We start from the raw sequence: 27,645 nt of genomic DNA, 5'->3' as shown, positions 1-27,645 counted from the left end.
GGAAATCTCAGCACCTCTCCCGGGTAGGTTGGTTCTGTAGCTGTGTTGTGAAGATGGGTCCAGGTGCATTCTGGCTACAAAACGCACAGGTCTCAGAACCCGCCCACATGCCCAGAAGGGCTAATTCAAAGTTTTAGGGAGTTCGTTCAGATGCGTCCAGCTGAATGTGGTGAGGGAAAGCAGGCTTACATCCAGTAGCGATGGAGGGAGGGGGTTAGAAGAAAAGCCGGAAGTGCTTTGGAGAAAGAACCGTTGCATGCTTCCCAGAGGTGGCACTATTGGGTAGAGTCATCAGACTCAGCCGGCCCCAGTACCCACCTGCAGACTTTCAGCTGGAGCTCTGCTGACCAGTGGACGTATAGTTAACTATGGAAAAGAAAAACCTTAGAGACACAGCTGGGATCAGATCACAGTACTCTGCCTAAGTCTGACCCAGCTTTCTCTTTGCTCCGACTCCAGTTCAGTCCCTAAAGCCATCCCAATGCTCTGGTCCTGTCTCACGAGCCTCATGCCTTTTCCTGCTCTTTCCAGTGGCCAAAAGAATAACAGTCCACATGGCTCCAGACTGCCCTTGACCTTGAGGATAGAAACTACATTTACTTTTCTGTGTTTCCATATTCCCTGGCACTTATTTAATTCCTCATCTTTCCACCTTTGAAAGACCTGCTCCCTTTTAGAAGCCCTACTTTCCTCCACAGTTACCCCTACTCTCCCAAACCCCACCTCTGCATGATCCCATTTTACAGATGCTGCTTCTCAGCTAGAGGTCAGGGATGGAGAGGAATCAGATGAAACCTCTGTGCGAAGATGTTAGCTCACGACAACTTAAAGCATTTCCTTTCCCCAGCAAATGTGCAAAGGGACTCACTGAACGCCAAATAAAATCAAGAACCAAAACAGTATGTTGCTGATAAAATTCCACGGACCTGGGGAAGAAGTAGAGAAGAAGGGAGATTTTTTTGAGCAGGAGTTCTATTGATCTCCCATGAAGCTTCTCTATTCAGGCTGCTACTGATTCTAAATACTTCTACACTGAGCTTCCCTAAGGAGTTGCGGGCACATTCCCTTAGGCTTCATCTTGAATAGTTTTTGGATTGGATGGGGTGGACCTCCAACTAGAGGTGTTTGAGTGATCGTGCTTCGAGATCTCCCTGCAACACTGTCCATCTCTTGGACATTTCACTCCTAATAAGAGGGTCTCTCCCTGGAGGCAGGGGGTTGAGAGCCAACTCTACCCACCTCCTTAGCACTTTCAAGTCACTGCAGTTCCATGAGAAGGTAAGAGAAGATATAAATCAATAAAGATTTAGATTTCATATTCTTGCTATTCTCAATCCCAATACTGATGATGGGCAGCATAAAGTAGTAGAAAATATGAAGTCAAAAGACTGGGGCTCTGAGCACCTGTCTTGTTAATAAGCTAGACTCTAGGAAATTGTTCAACATCCCTGAATCTCCACGTCAAACTACTGAATGGGATTAATGAATAGAGGTCTTATTTTACATGTAAGAATGTAGTAAAGATCAAATGAGATACTAGATGTAGAAATGTTTTGAAAAGCATTAAATACTATACAAAGTTACAAATTTCAATCTTAGCCTTTGCAAAATAGATGACGAAATAGATGACATTGAAAAGCACTTGAAATATTTTTCAGTTTCCTTTTGTGTCAGAGACTGAGAGTTTTGATCAGTATTAATTTTCACATTGTTTCTTTAATAATAGAACCCTTATATTTATCAAGGCACATCACAACCAATAATGATGACATTTCCTGGCCTTCTTTGTAGCTAGATGTATCTAATGGCTAGACTCTAGCCAATGAGATGTGACTGGAACTGATATGTACAACTTCTCTCCACTTCCTCTCGGCTGTCTTAAATAAAATTGAGATGGCAGGAACTGCAGTAGCCATGTCGGACCTTGAGTTGGAAGCTGCACATTAGTATGAAAGAGCAATGAGAGGGCCTGGGATTCTGGTAAGATCACACACCAGACCAGTTTGTCTTTTAACTGAGCAAGCAATTGCTTCAATCTTTTGAAATCACTATTATTTTGAGTTTCTCTGTTAAAGCAGCCAAAAAGGAATCCTACTTAATGGACTTGTATTTATTTTTTAATGATCTTTGCTCACCTCCTTGCTAGGTCTATCTGGTAGACCTTCTCCCCCATATTCATATGATCTCAAACCCTTGATCAAACCATTTCTGACAAAGTTACCTCCTTTAGAGGATAAGGAACAGATTTTTATAATTTTTAATAACATACGTGATAACCTTAACTGTTGCCTAACACTGATTGCTAATGTTAGCAATTATTAGAAAGAGTATTCAAATAATTCTCAGGGCAGGTTTTCTCTATTTGTCAGAAGTAGGTTGCCAAAAAGTTCAAAGGAGACAGACTATATAGTATGTATCTTAGTCCTTATTAATAATTTAAACACACACACACACAGACATCTTATCCCAGTGTGGTTACTGGAGTTGCCATTGCCAGAGAAGGAAAGGAAGGTCTATCTGGGAATTGTAGGAGTTGATAGGACATGGAACTTAGGGATTTTTTATTTATTTATTTATTTATTTATTTATTTATTGCCTCTTCTTGGCTTTTAACACTAATGTATCTGGAATTGTTTTGCTTTTGGATCTTAAGGCTGCTGGCTTCCCATGGATACTTAGGCCCAGAGGCCTCCTGCTAACTGACATCCCTTCTCTGAGCTGAGCATCACTTGGCATGTAGGTGTGTAGCTGATTTTCAGAGAACAAACTGTGTCCCCCCCTCTTCATTTCTACCAACATAGGACCCCAGGGAGAGGATGAGTGCGCTGCTTTAGAATGAAATGATACGAGACAGGAAGCTCGTGCCGGTCTTTTTAATTTGCTCAGCACTGGCCTCGGGCCAATACAAAGAGCTGGTTTCTCCTCTGAACATCCTGATATCGGGTCTCCAGTGGAGCCCCATACATCACGCCTTCAGCAGCAAGGCCGAGGAAAGCCTTTTGATATAAATCCCGAGGTGCCTAAGGAACAGCGTGAAGTTAGCAGAGGCTGCCGCCAAGTCTCAGCTATGCATGAATTCCCTGCCAAAAATGGAAAGTGAGTTTAAAGGAAACAATCTGAACGCTTTCTAACTTGTTTTGATTTTCCACATGACAAAACACTGGATTGTTATTGTGCATGTGTGTATGCGTGTGTGTATTCGTGTGTCTGTTTCACAGTGGCAGTCAGAACGATAATTTGCAGCCCTGCCATTCTAAGCAGCATTAGATCCTAGCATCGAAATGGGAAGACAGAGAAAAAGCTGCTCACGAATCCCAGCTGCAATCCTCCTTCCCCCGCTACCTTAGGAACAAATCATCAGGAAGGGAAACGCTAATATTTTGTGAGCCTAATGTCTACCAACTAACAAGCGATAGTTACTCGGTCCCTTTAACTCACCCCATCTATGGCTCAAAAAGTACAATTGCCTATAACGTCATCAGTGTCTCAGCTCCTTGATGGGTCAGTGATTTGGAAGGGGCTGGTCTCACCCAAGGCAACATGGCTCTGGGTCCCTGCTGGCTTGGTGCTGTCACACCCACATGGGTTAGAGACAAACCCTTCTGGGCAATAACAGGCGGCTTCTAGCATGGTTGGCAGGAAGCTTTTATCCCATATGGAAAACATGATGGAGAAATAAAGAGCTTGCCCTTTGCAGTCAGCCAGACCCAGCTCACAACGCTTGAGGAAGCTATTTATTGTCTGTGGTCTCACTTTCCTCCTCTAATTGGGACTAATACTATCTATCTTCTTGTGACTAGATCTGAGGTATAAAAAAGGGTCTCCCAAAGTTTCTGGCACAAGGGAGGCCCCAGTGATGCCTTTCCCCCCCATGACAGATGAAGCCAAAGGTAGTGTAAGAAGTATCTAAGCCTCTTCTCCAGATCTCTCTTTGATGGACACACTGGGTTCCCCTCTGTGCAGGCGAGCAGTGAGTTGATTAACTCTCAACCCCAGAGAGAGTACTCTGGAGGCTGAGACGAGGCTTATGTAAAGCTGGCTTAAACATCAAACATGTTGGATATCAATGAAATAGGCTTTTCCATCTGATTTAAGGGGTTCACTCATTTTGCCTTCAGCTCCTTGAAGGGACTGATCAGATCAATCTGCTGTGAAACTTTCTGCTCACTCCAATCTCCTACTAAATGCTAGGCAAGGATTTTCTATTCCCTCTGCCATACGTCTCCCCTTATTACTCAAAAATGTTGTGTTATTGTAGTTGCGATTGGGAAAAGGTGAGAATAAGAAGCACTTAGCAATGCAGCACATTTTTCGGTCCTGTTGTAGCCACACTGTCACAACAGATAGAGATCATGTGAGGAGGAAGTGTTATCAGGCCAGAGAAATTCGAGATAGCGGGAGGTAGAGTCTTTCTAAACTCCTGGGACAACCACCCCACTGTGTTCCATGTCTCATGGCCTAAATCAGTTATTTTTTAATTTAGTGACCTTGACTATATTTTGTATCCATGCTAGCTGAGTTCTTAGTCTTCAGGCCAAATTCTTTTTAAACGTCTTTTCCTCTGTGACAGCAGTGTTTCAAACTTGGTGGTACTGTACCAAAGAAGATGACTGCTCCACAGAGGTAAAACTCTGAAAGAGTCCTTAAAAAACTAAGGTTCTGTAGCCAGATTGGAAATGCTAGACATGTAGGTATCTTCCTGCTTTCCCCGCCCCGCCTTAATTTATCATTCATTCCTTACGCTGAAAATAAAAATTGGTAAATGGTGATCTCCGTAGGCATTCGTTAATAAGCACGTTTTCTCCCAAATGCCCCTACCAATGTTCATGTCTCTGAGGCATGCCTGTCCTGAATCTACTAGCCTTTCCTTAAAAGATGGGGAAGGAAGCACGGCTCAGGGCTAAGATGCAGGGGATGTGAGTCTCCAGTGATGGTCAGTAGCAGGGTAATCTTGTTGAAAAACAACCGTAACAAAGAAACATGTTTACACTACTTCTGATTGAACCCACGTTCAAATAGAGTTCAAAGATGACAGCCAACGGCCAAGAGAGAGTTGGCGTTAAACCTCATCTAAAGGCTGAAAAAGCCTTCTCTTCCTCTCTCTTTAAACAGCAGTATTTCCATTAAAGAGGCAGTATGAACAGATCAGTTTCAGCAGAACACCCAAGCCATGATTTGGCTTTTCATGTGTGCCCTGGTGGGTTCCAGTTGCCCAGACTATAACCTATGCTGCTGCTGCTGCAAATAAAAGATCCCAAGGACTCCTTCCTTTTCGGTGCTTCTCCCCTTGACCTTCTAAAGTGGTCTATTACTGGATGCATTCCTACCCTACTTCATATCACAGATCGAAAAATGTCAGGAGAAAAAGAACAAGACGGATCATCTCCAGCTGGATAAAGGTGAAGACAAAGCGGAAGCAGGGGTCCCAAGCAGGCCGCCTACAGCCAGCCAGCCGTCCTCGGCAGGGTCCCACATTCTCCAAGGCCGGGCAGGGCGCCCCCTCCCGCGGAGAGGAGGGGAGGGCAGGGGGTCACCATCTCACCACCTGGCTGGTGTAGTCCTCCGTGACTGCCCGCTCCGGGCTCCCGTCCTGTCTGTGGCCGGGACGGTGGCCCCTGTGCTCCCGCTGCAGCCGCCGCTTCTCGCGCCTCTTTAGCCGGTCCCTCCGGCGCTCCAGCTGCTTGGTACGGTGGTAGCGCTGCTGGAAGAGATCCTTCGCGTACGCGTAGAGCTGCACGTCCAAGAAGTTGAGCTCCTCGATGCGCTGGCGGGCGCCCTCGTTGATCTCCACGTTGGAAGCCCGCGTGACGTTGAACTGCGTGAAGGGGGAGATGAACTTGAGGTTGAATGTCCTCTCAAAGAGAAACTGCGTCTTCCGCTGGAACTCCGTGAGGCCGAAGAAGGCCATGTTCTTCAGGTTGCCCTTGGCGCTCTGCAGCAGGATGGCGTTCCGCTCGCTCTCGTTCATGAAAGTCAAGTTGTAGCAGCCCACCAGGCTGAGGTCGGCCAGCATGCGCACCTGGCGGTTGCTAGCCAGGTTGTAGGTGCAATCCATGAATTCCCGTAGGCTGACCCCAGACCAGTCGTCCCCGGGGTAGCAGGTAGGCAGCTCATTGGGGGTGGGGCTCCTCCCATCGCACATGTGGAGGGAGGTTTTCCACGTGGCCCCTCTCTGGACGTGTTTCCACTCGCTCAGGTACCGGGACACCGGATCCCGCAACATGGTGATGTAATAGAAATTCCTGGAAGAGATGAGACGAAGAGCGTCAGTCCGCCGTAGCTATAACCCTGGGACCCCGCGCCTCTGCAGCGTCTGTATCAGCATTGACTCAATGGGTTTTTCTGCCAGATGGTCACGTGAGAGAATATCTGCTTGGATTTGCACCTGTCGGGCCATGTTCCCCTATGTGCGTGTTTCTATAATATAAACACGCATGAATCGGTTTTCAGCACTATTTGCTGGGTTTTTTCTTTCTGCTCCAGGGTGGGGAGGGGTGGGGTTGGGGGAATCGATCAGCAATAATTCATTCAGCAATCATTCACTGTTCAATCACTACCAGCAATAACAATACCTTACATTAAGAGAACACGCCATGTTTATTGAACGTTATCACCCATCTGATATTTTATTTGATCCTTAAAAGGAACTTTCATAGTAGACACAGGGGGACTATTTGATAGGGAAACAAGGGGGTTAGAATGATTTACCCAAAGTCATGTGACTAGAAAGAGCAAAGCTGGAAGCCAAGTCTCCTTAGTCTTTCCTGTTCACAGGGGTGTCCTGGGTTAAGAGGTGGGTGGGGTAGGGGAAGGATGTGTTGTGTGTGGAGACTAATATTAACTGAGCACTTACTGTGTGCTAGAAACTGGGCTAGGTACTTTATGGATACTGGCACAGATAACCTTCAACATAACTTTGTAAAATGGGTTTTATCATGACTTTTTAAAAAAAAGCTGAGAACACAGAGACTGAGAAAGGTGAAAAATACAGCCCAAGATCCTACAGCAAATTAATACTTGATGCAATAAAATTTAGGCCTATTTGATTTCAAAGCTTCTGTGCTTTCCTGGGCACCATATTGATATTTTAAAAACAAAAATGTAACTAATATTTATTGAATGCCTATTAATTGTCAGGTGTTGTGGTTATTATAATCATGGGTCTCATCTTATCTAATGGCATTTATTGGAACATTGAGAAGAGACACATTTTATAAATGGTTAGCTTCAGAATGATCAGGTAGAGATCAGGGCACCACTGGCTCAAAAGGGAAAGAGAGGTGTGAAGAGGCCAGAAGAGATTTGGAAAAGTCGACAGATAAAGACCCAGCAGTATATATGTGTTAGCATACGGTATTTGTTTTTCTCTTTCTGATTTACTTCACTCTGTATGACAGACTCTAGGTCCATCCACCTCACTACAAATAACTCAATTTCGTTTCTTTTTATGGCTGAGTAATATTCCGTTGTATATATGTGCCACATTTTCTTTATCCATTCATCTGTCGATGGACACTTAGGTTGCTTCCATGTCCTGGCTATTGTAAATAGAGCTGCAGTGAACATTGTGGTACATGACTCTTTTTGAATTAGGGTTTTCTCAGGGTATATGCCCAGTAGTGGGATTGCTGGGTCATATGGTAATTCTATTTTTAGTTTTTTAAGGAACTTCCATACTGTTCTCCATAGTGGCTGTATCAATTTACATTCCCACCAACAGTGCAGGAAGGTTCCCTTTTCTCTACACCCTCTCCAGCATTTATTGTTTGTAGTTTTTTGATGATGGCCGTTCTGACAGGTGTGAGGTGATACCTCATTATGCTGCTAACACATATATATGGAATCTAAAAAAAAAAAAAAGGTTCTGAAGAACCTACGGGCAGGACAGGAATAAAGACGCAGATGTAGAGAATGGACTTGAGGACACAGGGAGGGGGAAGGGTAAGCTGGGACGAAGTGAGAGAGTAGCATGGACATATATACACTACCAAATGTAAAACAGATAGCTAGTGGGAAGCAGCCGCATAGCACAGGGAGATCAGCTCGGTGCTTTGTGACCACCTAGAGGGGTGGGATAGGGAGGGTGGGAGGGAGACGCAAGAGGGAGGAGATATGGGGATATATGTATATGTATAGCTGATTCACTTTGTTATACAGCAGAAACTAACACAACAATGTAAAGCAATTATACTCCAATAAAGATGTTTAAAAAAAAAAAAAAAAGACACAGCAGTAGGCATTAGAGGAAAGCAAACATTGATTCCAAGTAAGGAAAATCTTTCTCATCATTCGAGCAGCTGAAAATGGAATGGGCTGCCCACCCCATCTTTATCACCAGGAGTGACACTCAGGGTGCCCCTGGGCAGACAAAAATGGTCCTGAAAATTTCTGAAAAGAAGACCAGTCTTCCCTTGACAACCTAAACTGGAACGAAGAAAAAATGTATAGCTAGTAAAAGCAATGGCAAAAAAAAGGTATTTAAGGGTACACTCTTTTTCATGCTGCTTTTAAAAAGGAATTGATGAACTATAATATTTAAAACAATACATTTACTGTATTGAGTTATTTTGAATGTCTAGCCAGTTTTGAAATGTGCTAAAGAAAATTCAAAATCTTAAGTAACACTTGCTTCCCTTTAAATCAAGAGGAGGAATGTACTGAAACCGCCACAGAAAGCCCAGCCTGAGCCCTTGCTTTTGCCAATCACCATTTTACATTACTCTGTTGTCTTTCCCTGTGACAGAATGACAATTCCATCAGTGGAAGAAAATTTCCCAAAAGGTCAGTAGGGAAAGCAGAAAGTGACTGACATATTTCTGGGTTCCACAAGGAAATGTTGACAATAAAGTTTTTCTCAGAGTGGATATTACCATGGTTGAATATTATATGACATGACATTATTAATCCTGCTTTGGTCCTATGTTGAAACTTGTTCATGTTTCAATTCTACAGGCAGAGACTGATTTTTATTTCACAAAACAATTACATAATAAATATATAAACACAGTGATGATGATGATGGCTATAATGTAACTTAGGTGGGTTAAGGAAGACAAACACATCAGGACAGAATAATTTAAATCAGACAGATTTTTGAATGCTCAAATAAGATCACAAACAGGAAATCTGTAAGTTCCCTTGTTAATTGGACAAAACAGAAAACACAAAAAAGAGGATTTAAACAAAAAAGATGATGACTATCAATTGATAAGACTCAACCGCATTTATGTGTCTCAAATTTAGACACAATCCAGATTTTTTAAATAATCATAAGAGCTGGAGGATTTTAGGGCTGGGAATTACAACAGTTTGTGACATAAAGGGTTAACTGGAACTTGCTGCTGGAATCTGAGAGGCTTTGGTCTCACTTGGGAAAATTAATTGGCCATAGTGTTCCCTGTGCTTTCTTTGTGTTGGAATCCACCTGGTCTCAAAGCTAACTGAAACTGGCTTACACTTTAAAATGATCTTGGTTTCAAATTTAACTTTATTCAATGTAACACTGCATTTAACAAAGACTAGCTAAGTTGTAGAGTGCTGTTTACATGAGTAAAATAAGCCCCAGATGTCTGCAAGTTCTACTAGCCAAATAGGTTCAGAGGTCCATTTGTAACGAAAACTAACTCTGACATCAAGACACAAAAATGGACTAGTGCGACATTCATATTGATGAAGTACAAAGTTGTCCCATCTCGTGGATCTGGAACCAAGTGCCTAAGAGCATTTGGGTATTGCTTTAGTCAGACATATTCTCATGTATGTTTTATTTGTTTGTCTCAATCTTGCAAAGCAGTCAAAATAGAAAGCTAGAATAATAGTAAAAAGAAAATAGGGTTGAAGAACACCCAATTATTGAAGAAGAAAACACAATTTGATTCATTAAAAGCATTTTTTCTCATCTCTATTTTTTTCTCTACTTTCATTTGCTTCTCTCCTATCAGACAGAAAACTGCAAAAGTCATTGATGAAATGATGTCTACCTCCAGGCCACACGCCCAACCTTCATTGTGTACAAGCTTCACTCCAGTTTCATGACTCTCTTCCCTGTTCCCAAACAACGGAAACTCATTTTCTTCTGCTCCCATAACTCCCAATTTAGTTTCTAAGGAAATTTTTTTTTTTTTTTTTTAGAAATACAAAATATTTTATTTAAAAAAGTTTTTATTTTACATTGGGTTATAGTTGATTAACAGTGTTGTGTTAGTTTCAGGTATACGGCAAGGTGATCCAGTTATACGTATACATGTGCCTATTCTTTTTCAAATTTTTTTCCCATTTAGGTAATTACAGAATATTGAACAGAGTTCCCTGTGCTATACAGTCCTTGTTGATTATCTGTTTTGAAAACAGCAGTGTGTACATGTCAATCCCAAACTCCCAATCTATCCCAATCTAAGGAAAATTCTTAAAAATACTCTGAAATCTGCAACTTTCCTTTTCAAACGTTAATTGTTCAACAGCACAATGGAGGGTAAAACAGAGATCAGAGAAGAAGGACAAGCAGGTCTCAAGCAACGGCCATGTGGCCACATGTAGAGACTCTCATCAACACCGGTCCCTTTTAACTCAACCTCCTAAGCTGAGGCAGAGAGTCTCATCTGTTCCAACACTTGTCCTGGCAGTTAAACTTTCCCCAGATTTTGGAAACATTAATAAGCAAACTATTATTTCCTCCTTTCATCCATCCATTCACTCACCTGGTAATTCTCCAAACATTGATTGAACCCCTGGTATTTGCCACACACTGGGGCTAGGCAGTGGGGACCCCGAGATCACTAAGACATTGTCCTCAAGGAGATCTCAGGCACCCAGTGATTTTGGTAAAGTGGGAGAAATGCTAACCATCAAGTTAAGGGACTGTTCTGCCTGGACCTGAACGATCCCAAAGACGATAACTTTTTCTGTCTCAGGGACAGCGTGCTGCCAGCACATCTTCCATTTGCCACCTGCTTCATTGAGAGTTTGGGCGAATTCATTTACGAATGTCTGAAAAACAATTACAACTCTTCAGAATTGTTATTCTTGTGGCCTCAGGGTAATGATGGCAAAGCCCCGTGTACTCAGGGGCATTAGGGGACGGGGCATCTTGGTTAGTTCAATGATTATTTTAACTGATGATTATCATAGGGACCATCATGGCTTACGAAAGTACAAATACACGGAACACACACGTTTCAGTCTCTCACTCTGCAGTAAGGTAATCCTATTAGAAAATGCTAAACACAGCGCAAGGACATGACTGCCTTCCCTCAGTCTTTGCCTTTTCCTTCACTCATCTGCATCCCGCTCGTCTTTCCTGGCCCAGCTTAAGCCTCATCTCCATCTCCCCTGACCTTTCTGGCCTCGAGGATTTACTGCATCACTTACTGCGCTTTTAACGTGCATATGAAAGTCTTGGTCACATCTACCCTTTAAGTTGCTCTTTGACCACTGGACCTTAGGCCTGGTGTCCCATAGCACCTCCACAAATCCTACTCACTGCAGACATTCAATAAATGACGCCGTGGAAAAGAAATGACCTTCATACGAGATAAATGTGTTTTAATGACTAAGGCTAATATTGCCTTTGATAAATAGGCCCTTCTTTTCTCCCCTAAAAACTAATCTGACGTTATTTTTGAATGTCCAAAATGTGTGAAAAGAATAAAAATACATATAATCTTCTAATACATCCATCATTCGATTGTGATGGCTGATATGCAGAGAGAGAGAGAGAGAGAGTCAATACAGACTTTGGGTAAAAAGCAGAATATTTCATACACCAGATAATTCATAGAAATGAGTTTTTTTAATGTTAAACTTAGTAGTTTTCTTCCCCTCTGCTTCAAGAACCTGTATTTCACCAAGCAGTTTATTGTATAATTGCTCATTTCTTTAATTAGCAAGTCATTTAATTAACACATGCTTATTGAGGGTTTGTTGTATGTAAGGAGCTGCTCCAGGAAATGTGGAGAATAAAAAAAAAATAGAATGTACTCAAGTATTGTAGGTGTAAACGTGGTAGATTAGAAAAAGAGGCATGAATTAGCAAGTCATGGAGGTAAGCAGTAGACAAACAATATTTAAGAGAATATTTCAGAAGGTACAGAGAGCAGAGTGGCCTAATGAGACCAGGAAGTTCATGTTGTGCATTTCACTGGATGTTTGGTCAATAAATGAATGAATGAAAAGAGGGACATAAGCTAGAACAGGAGGCTGAGGCCAAATTGTCACGGGCTCTACATGCACCTGTGAATTGCTAAAATAGGAAAAGCGTTGATTTAGGAAGATTCATGGAGCAATAGAGTTTAGGATGGATAAAAGTAGGCAGAGACCAGGAGAGACGTTGGACAGCCATGGCGAGAGACCAGCAGGGAAGAACCCAGAACCGTGGGTACTGATGAGAAAGAATCAGAATTGAAGACCTATCACACACCCAACCTTCACCGTTTGCTCCTCTTCCTCACGGTCAGCTTCCTCTAAACTACCTTTTCCTCCTCCGTATTCCCTTCTTCCTTCTATCTAATCCTTCCCTTTCAATTCTGTGATGTAAAAGAGGCAGTGCTGGTATGCGCATCAGAACGGTGAAACAAGTCCCTGGAATCACTGTGTCTGTGGTGATTAAAAGATATTCACTTCCATGAGGCTATGACATGCCTATCCAGTGAGAACATATTTGAAGGAACCTACAAGATGCCAGGTTCACAGGGAGGGTTGATAAGTATATTCCTTCCACCACCAGCTTACCTCTTGCAAAATCAAGTAACGCAGTTAATATCTCCACAATCCACAGTTCGAGGCATTCCTAAAAACCAGTTCAACTAGAAACTCCTCCCATCAGCCTCCTTTGATGTCCTCGGCAGAAGGGATCCTCTCCCTCACCCCCACCTGCTGAAACATGTGCCGCTCATGCTTTTATCTTCATTCCGGGACCAGTGAATATCTTATCCCTTGAACTGGCTTTATGTCTTACTCACCCTTCAGCCTCCAGAGTATATGATACATCACCTTGTACATCATGGATGTTCAGTTGTTCAATGTTCATGGAATTAATAAATAGATACATTTTATCAGCCACTGTTTTAGGAATTCTCATGGTGATTGTCCCCAGGAAACTTCTGTTGGTGCCTTAGCCAACAGAATTAGCCCAGGCTAACGATTTCCCTTCGCCTAGACCTTGTGAAATGTATAGGAAATAATCTCTCCTCCTTCCTCTTGCCCTGCAGACTTTGAAATGAGTTTTCTCTACATATAATCAAGTTTTGCCGAAGCTCAGCGTCTCACAAAGAACACCACGAGTGACTGTAAGGTGGCCTTGGGGGCATCTGAAGGAGCTCTTTGGTCCTCACCAGGGAGTAGGCACAGACAACCAGTCTATCTTAAACACAAGCTGATGTGCGCATTTTTAAAAAGTGAAACTTAGCTCTCCCTCCACCCTGCTGTATTGTGTGCAGGAGTCATTTTCCAAATTCTCAGAATGGAATTAATTTCTTGACTCTCTTTAGAGCTGCACACTCATTATGGGCTGCCCATTCTTCATTATCTCAGTAGAGTATTATCTGCACTATTCTGTATCTGATAGGGGGAATCACAGCACTTAGAGCTTGGCAATCAGACTGCCCTTTGACACAGTTATGAAAGGGCCTTTTATTCGAGCCTTGAAAACAAATTAAGGAATTTAAGAATGATGTTCTAAGCAAATGGGAAATTGGGGACGATGATTGTTAAGTGTTGTAATAAAGAACTTTCGGGGGCTGACAATGGTGTGTGTCAGAGCAATTGGTCCGAAGGATGTCTGGCATTGTGATGAGAAAATGGAAACATTCACATGTCCTTATCTTACTTCATCCAGAAACCCTGCATCTCCTACCAAGCTGCCGTCACCTCTTCCCTGACAGTGACTGACTTACAAAGCAGCCAGACCCTTTTGACTAAGGCATATTTTATCTTACTTATTACCCAGAGACCTTGACACTTTTCAGTTGGTAAGATATTGGGGCGAGGAAAGCCCATTGTGCTTCCCTCAGGAGGGGAGGGGCTCTGCATCCCTTTTCTTCCCTGTGTACCTGGTAACATTCAGGGGAGAATACTTTGGTTGTAGCTGGTCTTTTTTTTTAAATCATTAATCCCCACCCCCAAACCCCAGTGAGAAATGCAACACACTGTCATTATGGAAAATATGAGCAATGCAGAACCGTAAAAAAAGAAGAAGATGAAAATTACTTATAATTACTTCACTCGGATATAACCACAGTTAAATATCTATTTCTTTCTTTTACAGATTTGAGATCATACTGTACATTATATTTTTAACATGTATTTTAAACTTAAAAATACAAGGGGAATATATTTTCCATTTTATTTAATGTTCTTCCTTAAGAGCATACTATTCCAATTATGGATGTCCCATAATTTATGTGCCCAATCTCCCAGTTTTGGACAATTTAGCTGATTCTGTTTGCAGTGGGGGCTACTATGAACAATAATCTGATGAACATCCTAAGCCATAAATATTTGTGCAGTGAATAAATGGCTAGGAACAGAATTTCTGAGTCAAGAGAATTGCCCTCATTTCACCATCACAATGCCGAAATATAGCCGACCACAGTCAGCATAGGTGAGGACAGGGCCCTTCCATGAGGCCTGACATCTTTGGGTGTCAGGAAACAAGTCTACTTGAAAGTCAAGGGAAGGCCATGAAACAGACTCCTGGCTCTCCCTCCTCCCAGCTGGACCAGGAAGATGCCCTGTTCAGATCATGAGCCTAAGATGGACATTCCAGGACAGCCAGGTGGGGTTTGTGACATGGTGGTGAGGAAACATACTTCCTAAAAGATTTGTTTATTTTACACTTAATGAGTAGCTGGAATATCAAATTAGAGGCTAAACATTTGTGGAATCAAATCCCACTCATCCACACTGCAGCTATATTAAAGCCGACATGTAGATCAGAAAGAGGGAAGTGCCTCACCTGATTATATTCAGTGCCGGTCCTCACAGAAACAGCCTCTTGAGATGGAGCTTTTCTGCAAGTCTAGGTATCAGCTAACTTTAATAATGGGAAGCTGCACATGTTACTAAACCAACCAAACAAAAGCAAGAAATAGAGGTTTCCGGATGATACTGGTCATTTCTCCGTGAGGAGCAGTCCACCCCCCAAATTCCCCAGAGGAAGAAGTTGTATTTATCAATAAGATAACATTTTAAATCTTGTCACATTGCTTCTTAATATTGACACAAATCCTAGGTGCCTCAGACTCACAAAAATGCCATGATTTTCAGGTGGTTGTCATGTTTGCTTTCAGTTTCCCCCAAGCGGCTGCTACAAGAATAAATTTCAGGAAATGCATGTTCCAGGGACGTGTTTCTGCTGGCTTGCTGAGTACAGTTCCTCCCAGTACAGTTTCAAATGTGCCAGGGAGGGTCCTGCTCGCATGCATTATTCAGGGACTTCTGTGATTATTTGGTTCAGAGGCGCCCTGCTTTGCGTTGCCGCGCTGGGACTTGGGCACGAGGACGTTTCCAGGGGCTCTGCTCTGCAAAGCTGTGGTTTATGCAATCGGGCATCCACCTGAAGCCTGGAGCCGCCCCAGAGCGAGATAAGGCCCAATTCAATCTCACTCACAGCTCTACTCCCAGCCAGGCAAAGCAGAACACCAGATAGTACACTCAGATGGCGTTATTAGGCCATGCGTGTTCAGTCGTGCTCGCTCCTTAGCTAATTTCTCAGGCGCTGCTTTTTGGGAATGTGAGAATTACAGGGTAGAAGCTAGGAGGTGTCTTCATTGCCATTGTTTTGTAGTAGCCAATTTGCAAAGGAAAAGAAGTCAATCAGGGTATTCAAGGACAAGGTACATGTTTTGATATTTAGGCTTATACCTGACAGCTTTATTTATTTATTTATTTATTTTGTCCTTGGTGCCCAGCATGGCGTTCAAGGCCTTTTTTTTTTTTTTTAAATTATTATTATTTTTTTTAATGCTATTCTTGTCTGCTTACATTCTTTTTATTTATGTATGTATGTATGTATGTATGGCTGTGTTGGGTCTTCGTTTCTGTGCGAGGGCTTTCTCTAGTTGTGGCAAGCGGGGGCCACTCTTCATCGCGGTGCGCGGGCCTCTCACTATCGCGGCCTCTCTTGTTGCGGAGCACAGGCTCCGGACGCGCAGGCTCAGTAGTTGTGGCTCACGGGCCGAGTTGCTCCGCGGCATGTGGGATCTTCCCAGACCAGGGCTCGAACCCGCGTCCCCTGCATTGGCAGGCAGATTCTCAATCACTGCGCCACCAGGGAAGCCCTACCTGACAGCTTTGATACAGGTTTTCCTAAAACATCACAAAACTGAAAAATAAATCTTCTGTGTCCAGATTTTGCCATATTCTTCCATGAAAGATTCTTTTGTGTTAGGAGTTTCCTAGATTCTGCTATCAGGACTGGGCAATCATTTTAGCCTATTCAACAAAATACTTAAGAGATTCCCCACCTGATTCCAATCCTTGCCAGTTCTCAAAGAAAGAGTGCCTTGAAGGTCATCCCCCAAGCAATGATTAAAAGCAAGCTAACTTAAAATATGGAAAGTTCCATGTGAAAGATAAATGGATATTAATAGCAATAATAATAATGGCTAACATTTATTGAGTACATATTGTGTCCAAGTACAGTTCTAAATGCCTTAGTTATTAAAACAAAAATTGAAATTTCTATTGAATTTTTAAATTCAGTGTATTTATTGAAAGAAAAATTGGTACTAATAGCAATAATAATAATGGCTAACATTTACTGAGTGCATACTATGTCCAAGTACAGTTCTAAGTACTCCCACTAATCAATTTGGTCATCAAAATAACCCTTTGAGTTACATAGGCTTTTAGATGATATCTGAAATTTCACAAAGTGATGAGAGTTCCCACAGTCTCTTCCATCATCTTGTAAGTGGCAGGCTGTCTTAGAGATACTTTGCGACTTACTGCTGCAGTGGTCCAGGCTTTTGTTGAACTCAAAGCTCCAGAAGCAAAATAAGCATCTCAGGGTGAGGGATTTGTGTTTGCCTGTGGGTCGATGGGAGTGAGGCAGCACATTGCAGGGGCTGGGGAGGCAGGGGTACCTGTCCCCTCTCAGGGTCAGAGGCTCTCTTAGATACTTAGAACTTGGCAAAAGTCCTAAACACAGTTTTCCTGAGCTCCCTCACAACTACATAACAAATTCACACTTGAGGAAAGGGTGTTAGAGACAAGTGGGAATTACTGCAGTTCCATGCGTTTTTAAACACTCCCAAGTAACCTGGAAGCCAAAAGCTGTAGTCATATCAGGACAATGAAGGGTGGTTAGAAATAGCGACACAAGGGAATTCAGATAAAGCCAAACCTCACGCAATGCCATAATTCTGTTTCTGGTTTTAAAATAGGTCTTTTTAAACACAATGCTACAAAGACTCAGAAATGTGTCCCAGAAAGGTTACTGGATCCTGAAGTTGGCTGTTCTGATGCCTTTATTCAGGAAGAGAAGATTCAAGGAAAATGCAAGTCAAGCTCTACCATTCGAATGGAGCGTGAACACAAAACTTCAGACATGTTGGGAACAACACCTAAGGTGCTGTGGAAAGAAAATAAGTTTAAAGTTAGAAAGATCTGGGTTTCAATGTCAGGTCCATCTCACATTTGGTGTGAGCTGGTTAGCTTGTATGACCTCTGGGAGCCCGAGTTTCCTCATCTAAATAGCCAGGGTATAAATGCTTACTTCATAGGGTTGTGGGAATTAATGACTAAACTAATGACCATAACGGGTCCAGCAGTAGCTGAGAAGCAGACCCTCAACATACGGCACACCATCCACTTCAAGAATTTCCCTTCCTCCATGAATGTCAGAGCCTCAGAAACTACCCAATACAGTGACATTTTAAATATTAAACAAGCTGTGTTAATAATTAAAAAAAAACAGCTGATAGTGCCTTTCTATTTGTATAACATACTTAATGGTTTTCAAAACACTTTCCTCATCCATTATTTCACTTGATTCTCAGTACAAAATCATTTCAGAGGCAGAATTTACAGATGAAGGAACTGATGCTCACAGATCTGAAAGGATGTTCCTGAGATCAAACAACTAGTGAAGCTGAGATTTTCTTTTTCTTCTTCAGCTACTAGACTAGTTTATTTGTTTCTCTAAAAATATCTGTTGATTATGTATTTGATGCCAAACACTATGTTAGATTCTCGGGGTATAATGGTACACAAGACACAGCCTGACCGCAAGAGCTGACTGTGGAGTCGTCTGATTTTGCCCAAATGTAGTTAAGATTTAGAAAGAAAACATCTCATTAGCTCATTATTCTACATTTGGGGTTTCACTGGTTTGTACATGAGCTCATTTTCTCCTTGAAACCCACTGAAAAGGGGGACCCAGAAGAAATAGCCAGAAATGCCAGGATATGGATACACCTTCAGGTAGCATTTAAAGTTGTGGAGAATAATCATTCTGAAATAATAAACTCTTGTTTCTACAGAGGCAGTGCTGTGGACTTCAATCTGGAGGCACTAATATCTGGTGGTTTGTCCCTTTGTGGTGCCATAGCCATTGGTGATCATTCGTTAGAGGACTGCAAAATGGTGACAGTCTAATACCATCCTTTCTTCTTCAGTTATCAGCTGCCATGCTTCTATGAAGACAAACTTCCCCCTATCAACTATTTGATACTCCAAGGTAGATGAATGTTTGACTCATTGTATTTACTGGTTTTCAAAATAACAATTTGCTTTCCTAGAATCCTCCAAAGGGGTTTTTGTTGATGTTTGTTTGTTTTTATATCATTACGAGCTCATGCATCTAAACGTATAGAATGAGTTTCAATACATTGCAGTCATTTTCCCTACTGATGTTCAAATTATCTAATTTTTGGCCAGTAGGAGCTTATTTAGATGGAACCTGGGTCCTTTTGATGCAATCCTTGTAGATTTATGCATATTCTTAAAGGATCTTGCCCAAAAGATCAAGAAAGATGGTGTTAGAGCTTGAATTTTCTTCAGTTCCTTAAGAATAAAGTGATCTCTTGGCCAGTGTTACCTGCACACCACAGTCTTCTTTTTCACTCCTACCAAGCCATGTAACTGCAGTTTGTGCTAATTACACCTGTGCATTGAAGGGGAAATAGACTAGACACCATCTTTAACTCTCATAGGTTCTATCGAGGCCCAAACACCAGAGGTTTTCTCTTTCATTTTTCCTTTTCTTTTTCTTCTTAAGCTCACATGCATGACATTTTCCTTGGTGCTAGGAATAAAAGGCAAGGCTAGTGATTCATCTGTGACCAGATGCCAATGTCACTCCACACACTAATCTAGGAGAAACCAAATTATGCTGGAAGTAACTCGGAGCCCTAATCAGGTTCTCTCCAAAATCCACTTATTCACAATAAGAGCCCGAGTTCCTTCCAGAAGCCCAGCTTACCACATGGACACTCAATGACATTTTTCAGCTGCAGTGGGTTCCGAAGCACAGCCGTAATTCTGCCTAATTAATAATGCAATGACAGAAATTTAGAAAAATATATGCACAATAGTTTAAATCTCCCAGAAAAAAAATCAATCGGTCTGTCTAAACTTTGCCTTGGGTGTTCCCGTCATCAATTCAAGTGTGAATCACAGTGACCTGAAGTTGCAAATATTTTTCTTGAGGCGTGATTGAAGCATCAGAGAGGTACTAGCTTTCAGTATTCATAGAGATTTTAAAACACTCAAACAAGGATACTTATTTTCCCACTTTCCTCTGCTATATGTAAATCAGAGATAAGCTTTAAGATGTTCAAAATAATGTAGCTTGGGGCTGTGCTAGAGACGGCATCTACCTTTGGGCAATCAATACCTGGATTAAAAATAAAGGGGAGGCATCCCTTAAGAAATGGAATAATGCAACTGCAATTCCCTTGTTTTGTGAACTTTCCCAAACATGTCCCCTCTGCATTTACTATTTCTCTTGGTGATAAGAATCTAAGTTTAATAATCATAAAAGAGAAGTAGCCTGTCCTTTTACAATTGACACCAGCTACCATCTCTGCATCCTCCATTGAAATGATGTGGAATATGCTGATGTTAATCTAAAATTAAAAAAATTCAAAACCCTAAAGCAAGCAAATGTAACCGAGAAGAAAGGCGAAAAAATGAACAAAAACGGCAACAAAAAACCAGCTCAAAGCTTTTCATCTGTTTTCAGGTTAGGTTTATGCTAGCCATAAGGGGGCCCTCAAATCTTTCCAAGCACAAGGTAAGTGCAAGGTAAGTGCAAGAGCTGTTTTCCTAGTAATTAATTTCCACAAATCAATATTACCTATTAATGTACATTACAGAGACAAGCTATAGACTTCTGACACTTTACACTCAAGTTAAAGAGAGACTTTCTTATAAAAATTCTAGGTGCCCTGCAGTGATCGTAAGTCAAAACCGAAATGAGTTGCACCTGTGATTTCCTGTGTCTGCTCTAGCATAAAAATTTCCAACACTGCAAATTTCATCAAAGGTTAAAACTGAATTTGAAGCACTGTGTATATAATGGAATACATTGACCTCCAATGGATTTTAAAGGCTATTCTGCCTCCTTCTGCCACATCACGCCCCCCCAAAACAGCCACGGAGGCTGACACACAGAAGTTAAAATGCAGTGACCCTCTCTTGGGGCAGTGGGAAGTTGCTGGAGCCATTAGCTCTGGAGGTTTTCAACTCACGCTGAGAGCTTGATGGTGTTGATGGTGTTTACAGCCTGTACCACAAAAGACACTTGGAAGAAAGAAGGGATTTTAATTTTCTGTTCAAGCTAGAAGATAGGGCAGAATAGTATAGTATATATAATAGATAGTGCTGCACACAGGCAGAATGGAAGGTTTCATCAATTAAGGACAGACTGGAAACGTAGCTTTCTCCAAAGCTCCAGCAGAAGAGAGAATACCACCTGTCACCCCCTACCACAGGGAAACTACGGGAACAGAACAGAAGCACTCCCAGAACATTCCATCAGGTTAGCTAACTATCACAATCACCTTGTACAAACTCAGAAAGCCCCTCTGAGCTTTGACATGAAATGACTCTTTGCTGACTGCCTTTTCTCTAATGGTAAAATAATCCCAAAGAAAGGTAAGGCTTGCTAACCGTTCTATTGTCATAGGGCAGGAGTGCTCCCGTGGCATTGCGGGGCTGTGGTCCTTCTTTTAGACAGCTTGCTGTCCTGGACCTCAGCACCAGGAGCAGGGCTGAGGAAGACGAGGGACACCGGCTCGGGCAGTGCAACTGTCACTCCTGATTGGAATCCCCATACATCATGCTCTCACATTCACTCGTTTCTGAAATTAAGAATTAGCATAGAGTAAATTCCTGGTTCAGAAAGGTCAGTGTCCTGCCTCTGACTCAGGCAGGCACTCAGGCGAGGTGTTCTGGAAAATGAAGTTCTCTCTTATGAAACCCTACCCTGCTTGATATGTGCCCCCAGTACAAATGGATCCCAACCTTGGTGCAAACTGTGTGGATGTGTAACTTACATTTTTAGAGCTGGTGGTTCCCCAAGTTTGATTTTCCATTTGAATAGCAGTAGTCCCTCTTAATGTGCCTCAATCATTCTTTTTTGAGAATTTCAAAGGGTGCCTTCTAGGAAGCATCATGTTTTTTTTCAGATCCAATCCAGACTTCCGCTTAAATTTTTCCTCTTCGATACTCTGCAAGTTACTTTTGTGCTTTCCCGCATTCATCCCATCTGCCCCATATACTTTTGCTCATTCATGTACCCTTGGAATATTGCCCTTCTAGTGGGACAACCCTTGTTAAAGCATTCTGGCCATGACCTGGGATTTACGTTTAGTCTAGGGATTCTGTGCACAAACAAGAGCCCTCAGCTGGGTCCTGCCTCAGCGTCCTGCCCTGCCAGAAGGGCAGGTAGGACTGAGGCCGACCCTATGAAGGAGGGAGAATCAAGCATTGAGCAGGTAGAAACATCCAGATCCTTAACAAATCACGGGGCATTCTGGTTTTGGACAAAGCACATCTAGTCAAGTTTATATATGTATCTTTGAAATACATTTTGATCTGTGTGCTTAAAATAACTCAAATAAAGAGAAGGAATTTCCCACCTCTAAAAGGAAGCCAAATGAATGTTATAGGCTGCATGTTTGTGTCCCCCCAAAGTTCATATGTTGAAACCCTAACTCCTAATGGATGGTATTAGGACATGGGTTCCTTGGGAGGTGATTAGGTTTAGATGAGGTCTTAAGGGTGGAGCCCCACGTTGGGATTAGTGTTTTCATGAGAAGAAAAAGAGACCAGATCTTACTCTCTCTGCCATGTGAGGAAACCAGAAGACAGCTGTCTGCAAACCAGGAAGAAGGTCCTCACCACACACAGAATCTGCTGGCACCCTGACCTTGAGCTTCCCAGACTCTAGAACTATGAGAAATACATTCCTGTTGTTTAGCTACCCAGTATGTGGTATCTTGTTATAACATCTGAATCGATTATGATAGCAAAGGTGGGTGTTTTAGAGAAAATAAGGGAACCCTTTCTCCACCATCCTTCCTCTCTCATCTGGTTACAATAGTATGTGACCACCAGCTCTCTAAAGAAATTAAATCACTAAATAATCCCCTGAGATGAGGGAGGTTGGGAGTGAGGCTTTGGAGGACTAGTTTTTCTCAACTAGTCTTTCTCAATTCACCAGACCAACTGCCAATCTTTACTAATCAACACAAAACCCATTATTGATCTCCCACCGAGAGGTGTTATGGGTTGAATTGTTTCCCCAAAAGATGCTGAAGTCTTAGCTCCCAGTACTTGTGAATGTGACTCATTTGGAAATTGGATCTTTGTAGAGAATCAGGTTAAGATGAGGTCATTAGGGTGGGCCCTAATCGAATATGACTGGTGTCCTTATACAGAGGGGAAATTTGGACACAGAGACAGACAATGTGAAGAGGGAGGACAATGTGAAGACACAAGAAGATGGCCATCTACAAGCCAAGGCATGTCTGAGACTACCAAAAGCTAGGAGAGAGGCATGGAATAGATTCTCCCTCGAAGCCCTCAGAAGAACCAACCTTGCCTGCACCTTGTTGTGGACTTCTAGCCTCCAGAGGTGTGAGAGAATAAATTTCTGTTATTTAAGTTTTGTGGTACTTTAACCACAGCAGCCCTGGAAAACTAATGCAAAGGGAGATACTTATTGGAGAAACAGATGAACATAATGGCAGAGGAATTCTCCCTAGCTACCTGCATTAATAAGACTAGTTTTTATCTATAAATATGAATGGAACATTAAGGATTATTAAACATTTGAGAAAAACTGAATAAACAGAATAACTGCCTAGAAGAAATCCACAATTTAAGAAACAAAAATATTATTACAACTATCCTGAGAAGTTACCATATCCATTAAATAAGAATAGGATAGTAGGAAACAAAACATGGAGTTCTTAGAAATTAATTTATGTTCATATATATGTTGGGCCTGAAAAAAATCAGTAGTCGGAATAAACCTGCCAGATATGATGGGGAGGGGGAAGATGTGGAAAATATGAGAAATTCAATTAAGACACAAGGAGATGGATTCTATAAGTCTAATACCCATTTAGAAAAGATTCCCAATAGAGAGTAAAGAAAAACAAGAAACCATTGGGGAAAAATAATAAAAGTAAAAATAGAATATTTCCTACGCCTGAAAATACATGACTTTTCAAATTGAAAAAGTCTGTGAAATTCAAAGAGTGTGGATAAAATTTTAGAACTTTAAAGATAAAGACCAAAAAGCTTCCAGAGAGGAGGGACCTAAAAAGAGTTAAGATGGAATAAAAAGCAAATTGCCAACAATTTTTAAAATCAGAACTCTGAAAGCTAGAAACATTGGATCAGTGACTTCAAACTCCTGTGGGAAAATGATTTTAAACGCTGAATTTTCTACCTAGTCAAATTATCAATTAAGTGTAAAATCAAAAATATTGATATGCTCAGAAAATTTACCTCCTCTACATTTTCTGGAAAAAGAGAATTGTAGTCAAGAAAACATCCCAACATAAGTAAAAAGGAATCCATGAAAAAGGGGTGGGCTCTAAGACACTGGTATTAATGTCTGCAAGGGAAAGATTTACAAGGATGACAACTCAGATATCTCCAAGAGGAACTTATGTGAGAGAAAAGGGGTTCACTTTCAACAAATACCAGGATTCTTAAATTGAATATTTTGGATAACAATGATGAAAGAGGCATAGAATTCTTCTCTCCACAAGATAAAAGAAAGGCAATTAGCAATTCCAAGAGAAAAAAGCTGAAAGAGAAAGTTACAAACAGAGGTGAAGCAAGCTAAAACATGGCACTATTTTAAGGACTAAATCGAACGTTATGAGAGGAGAATCCACTCGACTTTGGTGGAGGTTGGAGGAACCAGTGTATGTTTCCTTTTTTTGTGAATCTGATCACACCACTTGTGAATATTTTACACAGTCACATTAAGCATCTTGTTTATTGGCTTTTTAATTTTTCGGTTTTGGAATCATCCCATAGAACAAGTCCAGAAGTCTATGTTACATCGAAGGCTACAGTGCAAATGAACACTAGCCTTACAGGATGAAGGTGAGGCCAACAGATACTAGAGGTGGAGTGAATTGAAGGGGGATGGAGGGAACAAAATGTGCATGAATTTCCTCATTTTCCATAGTGGAGAGTCAAGACATCTCTGGGTGATGGAGAAATAAATAAGGCATTTACTCCTTGAATACAAGTACTTGTTGAGCCCTACAAAGCAGAGGCAAGAGTAGAAGCAGCACACTAGTAAACAGGCTGTGGTTCAGGGGTCTCATTCCTCATTGGACAGTGGCAATATCCATGACAGAGTCTAGATGGAGTAGATCCTTCTCAAGATGGAAGTTTGCAGGTTGATGCCTTTTACTACCCTTGCATTCAGCCCAAATTACATGACATGGGACAGACTCTCCTAAAGCTGAATGTAGAGTTCATACCATACCCCTCTTCTGTATTTTTAACACTTTTTTACACTTCTGTATTTTTAACACTTATTTTTGCTTTTATTCCTTTTTATCAGATCCTAGAATGGCTGCGGGGCAGGTAAACCTGCACTTATGCTTCAATCTTCCTGGAAGTAAATTGCAAAGTTTATCTTGAGGCCCAACTAGCCTCAGGAGCAAGGAATTTATATATAGCTGCTCTGACAGACTAGAAATAAGATAAAAGAGCTGGCAGAGCTGATCTCATAGGTACTGAGATCAGAGAAGAGGGACAGAAGGAATCAGGCCCCGCTATCACCTGAATCCTAAGAAGCTGATAACCCTATATCAGATTCCTTCAGGCTCAAATCTGCAGGAGTCACTGACAACATGGAACCTTCCAGCAAACCCTAAGTCAGATATCAAAGATATGTCTCCAGCGTCCAACACCAATATCTCCCGGGTGTGTGTGTGTGTGTGTGTGTGTGTGTGTGTATTCATTTTTAAATACAAAGGTAAGTCCTCATATTCAGAAGGAGAAAAGACACCATGATTGGTTGACAACTTTATAATGATCAGAGCTTCAGCTAATAGTTGGAGTAAGCAGTATCTCAAAGCTTAAAGAATGAAATGGAAAGGTTAGCAAGCTAACAATTGTTAGCAGGAAAACCGCCCTTCGGTGTAGATCTTCATTGTCTTCATGTGCCCGCCAGGAGGGAAAACAATGTCGAAAGGTTATCTTAAGGGTCAACTTCAGAATTCTTTTCAGGAGGAGAACTGAATTTGCTGAGCAACTTACCTGCATTGGCATGTATTTTTATATAGCAGAAGCTCTGTGCTCAGCATGGAGGGGCTGGGGCCAGATAAAGTGAGGACTCGGACACTTTCTAGAAGAAGCTAATTTGAATTTGGAGTAAGGGGAAGTAGGAAGAAAAAAGAAGTTTCAAGAAAGAGAAAGACAGTGATAGGTCACGCATCAAGGTGGAGGCATGTGGGGAAATATTAGCCAGCAGGAAGCTTCTGGTGGCACAGTGCTTGAAAGATTTGCAAAAGAGATGACTAATATTAACTTTTAAATTTATTTGTGTGTGATTCTGTCTTGCAAGTCCTCTTTGCTACCCCAAACCATCAGTAAATTCTGCTATACTAACATCTTGCGTGGGTGGTAGATTGGGGCAATCAAAGAAAAGAATTTTTGATCTGGGCCAGAGCTGGGATGCCACTGAATTCAGACTGTCCGCTAAAGGTGACCTTGAAAAGGAATGAAGTCCTCCCTCACAGGGCATAGAAAATTTGGAGAAGGATATATGTGCCCTTGCCTGTCCCCCAGGCCCTGATTCCAACCCTAAGACCCCAGTCCATCTGGTCGACTCCAGCCCCACCCCAGCAGGTACATGCACTCTCTGGCCACGACTTCTCCATTACCTAAGTCTGTTCTAAACATGTTTTTTCTGATCTAATAAAAATTGAATTTGTTAGCTTAGCTGTGACTTGGCCTTGAGACCCAGATATTCCTGGTTCTTTCATACCTCCATCTTGAATTTCAAGCCTCAATATTCTTTGTATTTTAAACAAGGCTTTCTTTTGGTGGTGAAAGACTAAATTACAAAGATAGGTACAAATGTTATTCATTATATGTGTTCAACTTTCTAATTTGTTTTTAATGAGGTCTCCTAGTCATATTTTTTATTCATTAATTCATTCAACAGATACTTAGAAACCTACTATGTTGCAGCCGGTGTATGTTCTATTCCATGAAGTAATTCCACCTTTTTTGTACACTGTAATAAATGTATTTGCTTCCTAATATAGAAGAAGTTGAATAATATTAAGCTTTTCTTTGATATCCTTTTTACAAATAACTTCATTTTTCCTATTTACATAGAGCTCAAGACATTTATTGAACATTTTCCAAAGATTCTTTAACACTCCAGCCAAGTACGAGAAAAAGAATTGCTACTCTGATTCAAAGATGATTTAGGAAAAGGGCCCAAATTGTATCAGAAGTAGAAAAGCCCTTTAAAAATAGGACCATTTCTTCTGGGTCTCTGTGCCAAAGCAGCGCAGGGCACGTCTCCTGATGAGGCCTTATCACTTCCTAGCTCACACACTGAATGGATATTTCCTTTGCAGCACAGAGGTCAGTAACAAAAATGGCTTTTCATTTCTGCTGTTGGTCTTTCACGAGTAAAAATGTTCACTTTACTTCATTAACAAGAAAAAAGATTCACACTGTCTAGGAGTCTGCTGTTCCTTCATATAGAACATTGTTTTCTTATCACTTGTCCTAAACAGACCCAAGGGAGTTGGGAGGTCTCTAGAGAATTTGGTTCTGGATGGTCCCTATTATTAGTACTTAGTGTACTGTGCACAGCACAGAGGCCTATAATTAAGCCGCAGGAGAACTTGAATTGTAATTTCTTCTTTTTGAGTAACACAAGTCATAGAAAAATTAACTAAGCTTTTCAGCTCTATTTTTTGTTGTTGTTTTGTTTTGCGTCTCATGGACCGTTTTTCGTTAGACAAAGGCAAAGCAGATTCTCTCACCCCATGACATACACCCAAGCTTTAAGTTGGGAGCAAATTCCTCAAATTCAGGGATACTCAAGTTTTCCTTCTATTTCAATTTAATTACTAATGCATGTTTAACATTGTCCTACATTTGCTCATTAGACAGAATCCAAGTTTTGACACCACTTACTTG

General features: G+C 41.5%; 1 pseudogene across 1 annotated transcript in view; it reads right to left on the bottom strand.

Annotated features, from left to right (window-relative positions):
• Positions 1–6: 6 nt before the first annotated feature.
• The window catches only part of LOC309616022 (heparan-sulfate 6-O-sulfotransferase 3 pseudogene), a 50,360-nt pseudogene continuing 22,721 nt past the window's right edge, over positions 7–27,645 (bottom strand). Inside the window, exon 2 of the transcript XR_014249813.1 lies at positions 7–6,242. The product of XR_014249813.1 is annotated as a heparan-sulfate 6-O-sulfotransferase 3 pseudogene (transcript). The remainder of the gene's footprint in view (positions 6,243–27,645) is intronic.

Source organism: Balaenoptera borealis (genome assembly GCF_965194805.1).
Source record: "Balaenoptera borealis genome assembly, chromosome: 18".
Taxonomy (NCBI): Eukaryota; Metazoa; Chordata; class Mammalia; order Artiodactyla; family Balaenopteridae; genus Balaenoptera; species Balaenoptera borealis.
This window is presented reverse-complemented; position numbering and strand designations above follow the sequence as displayed.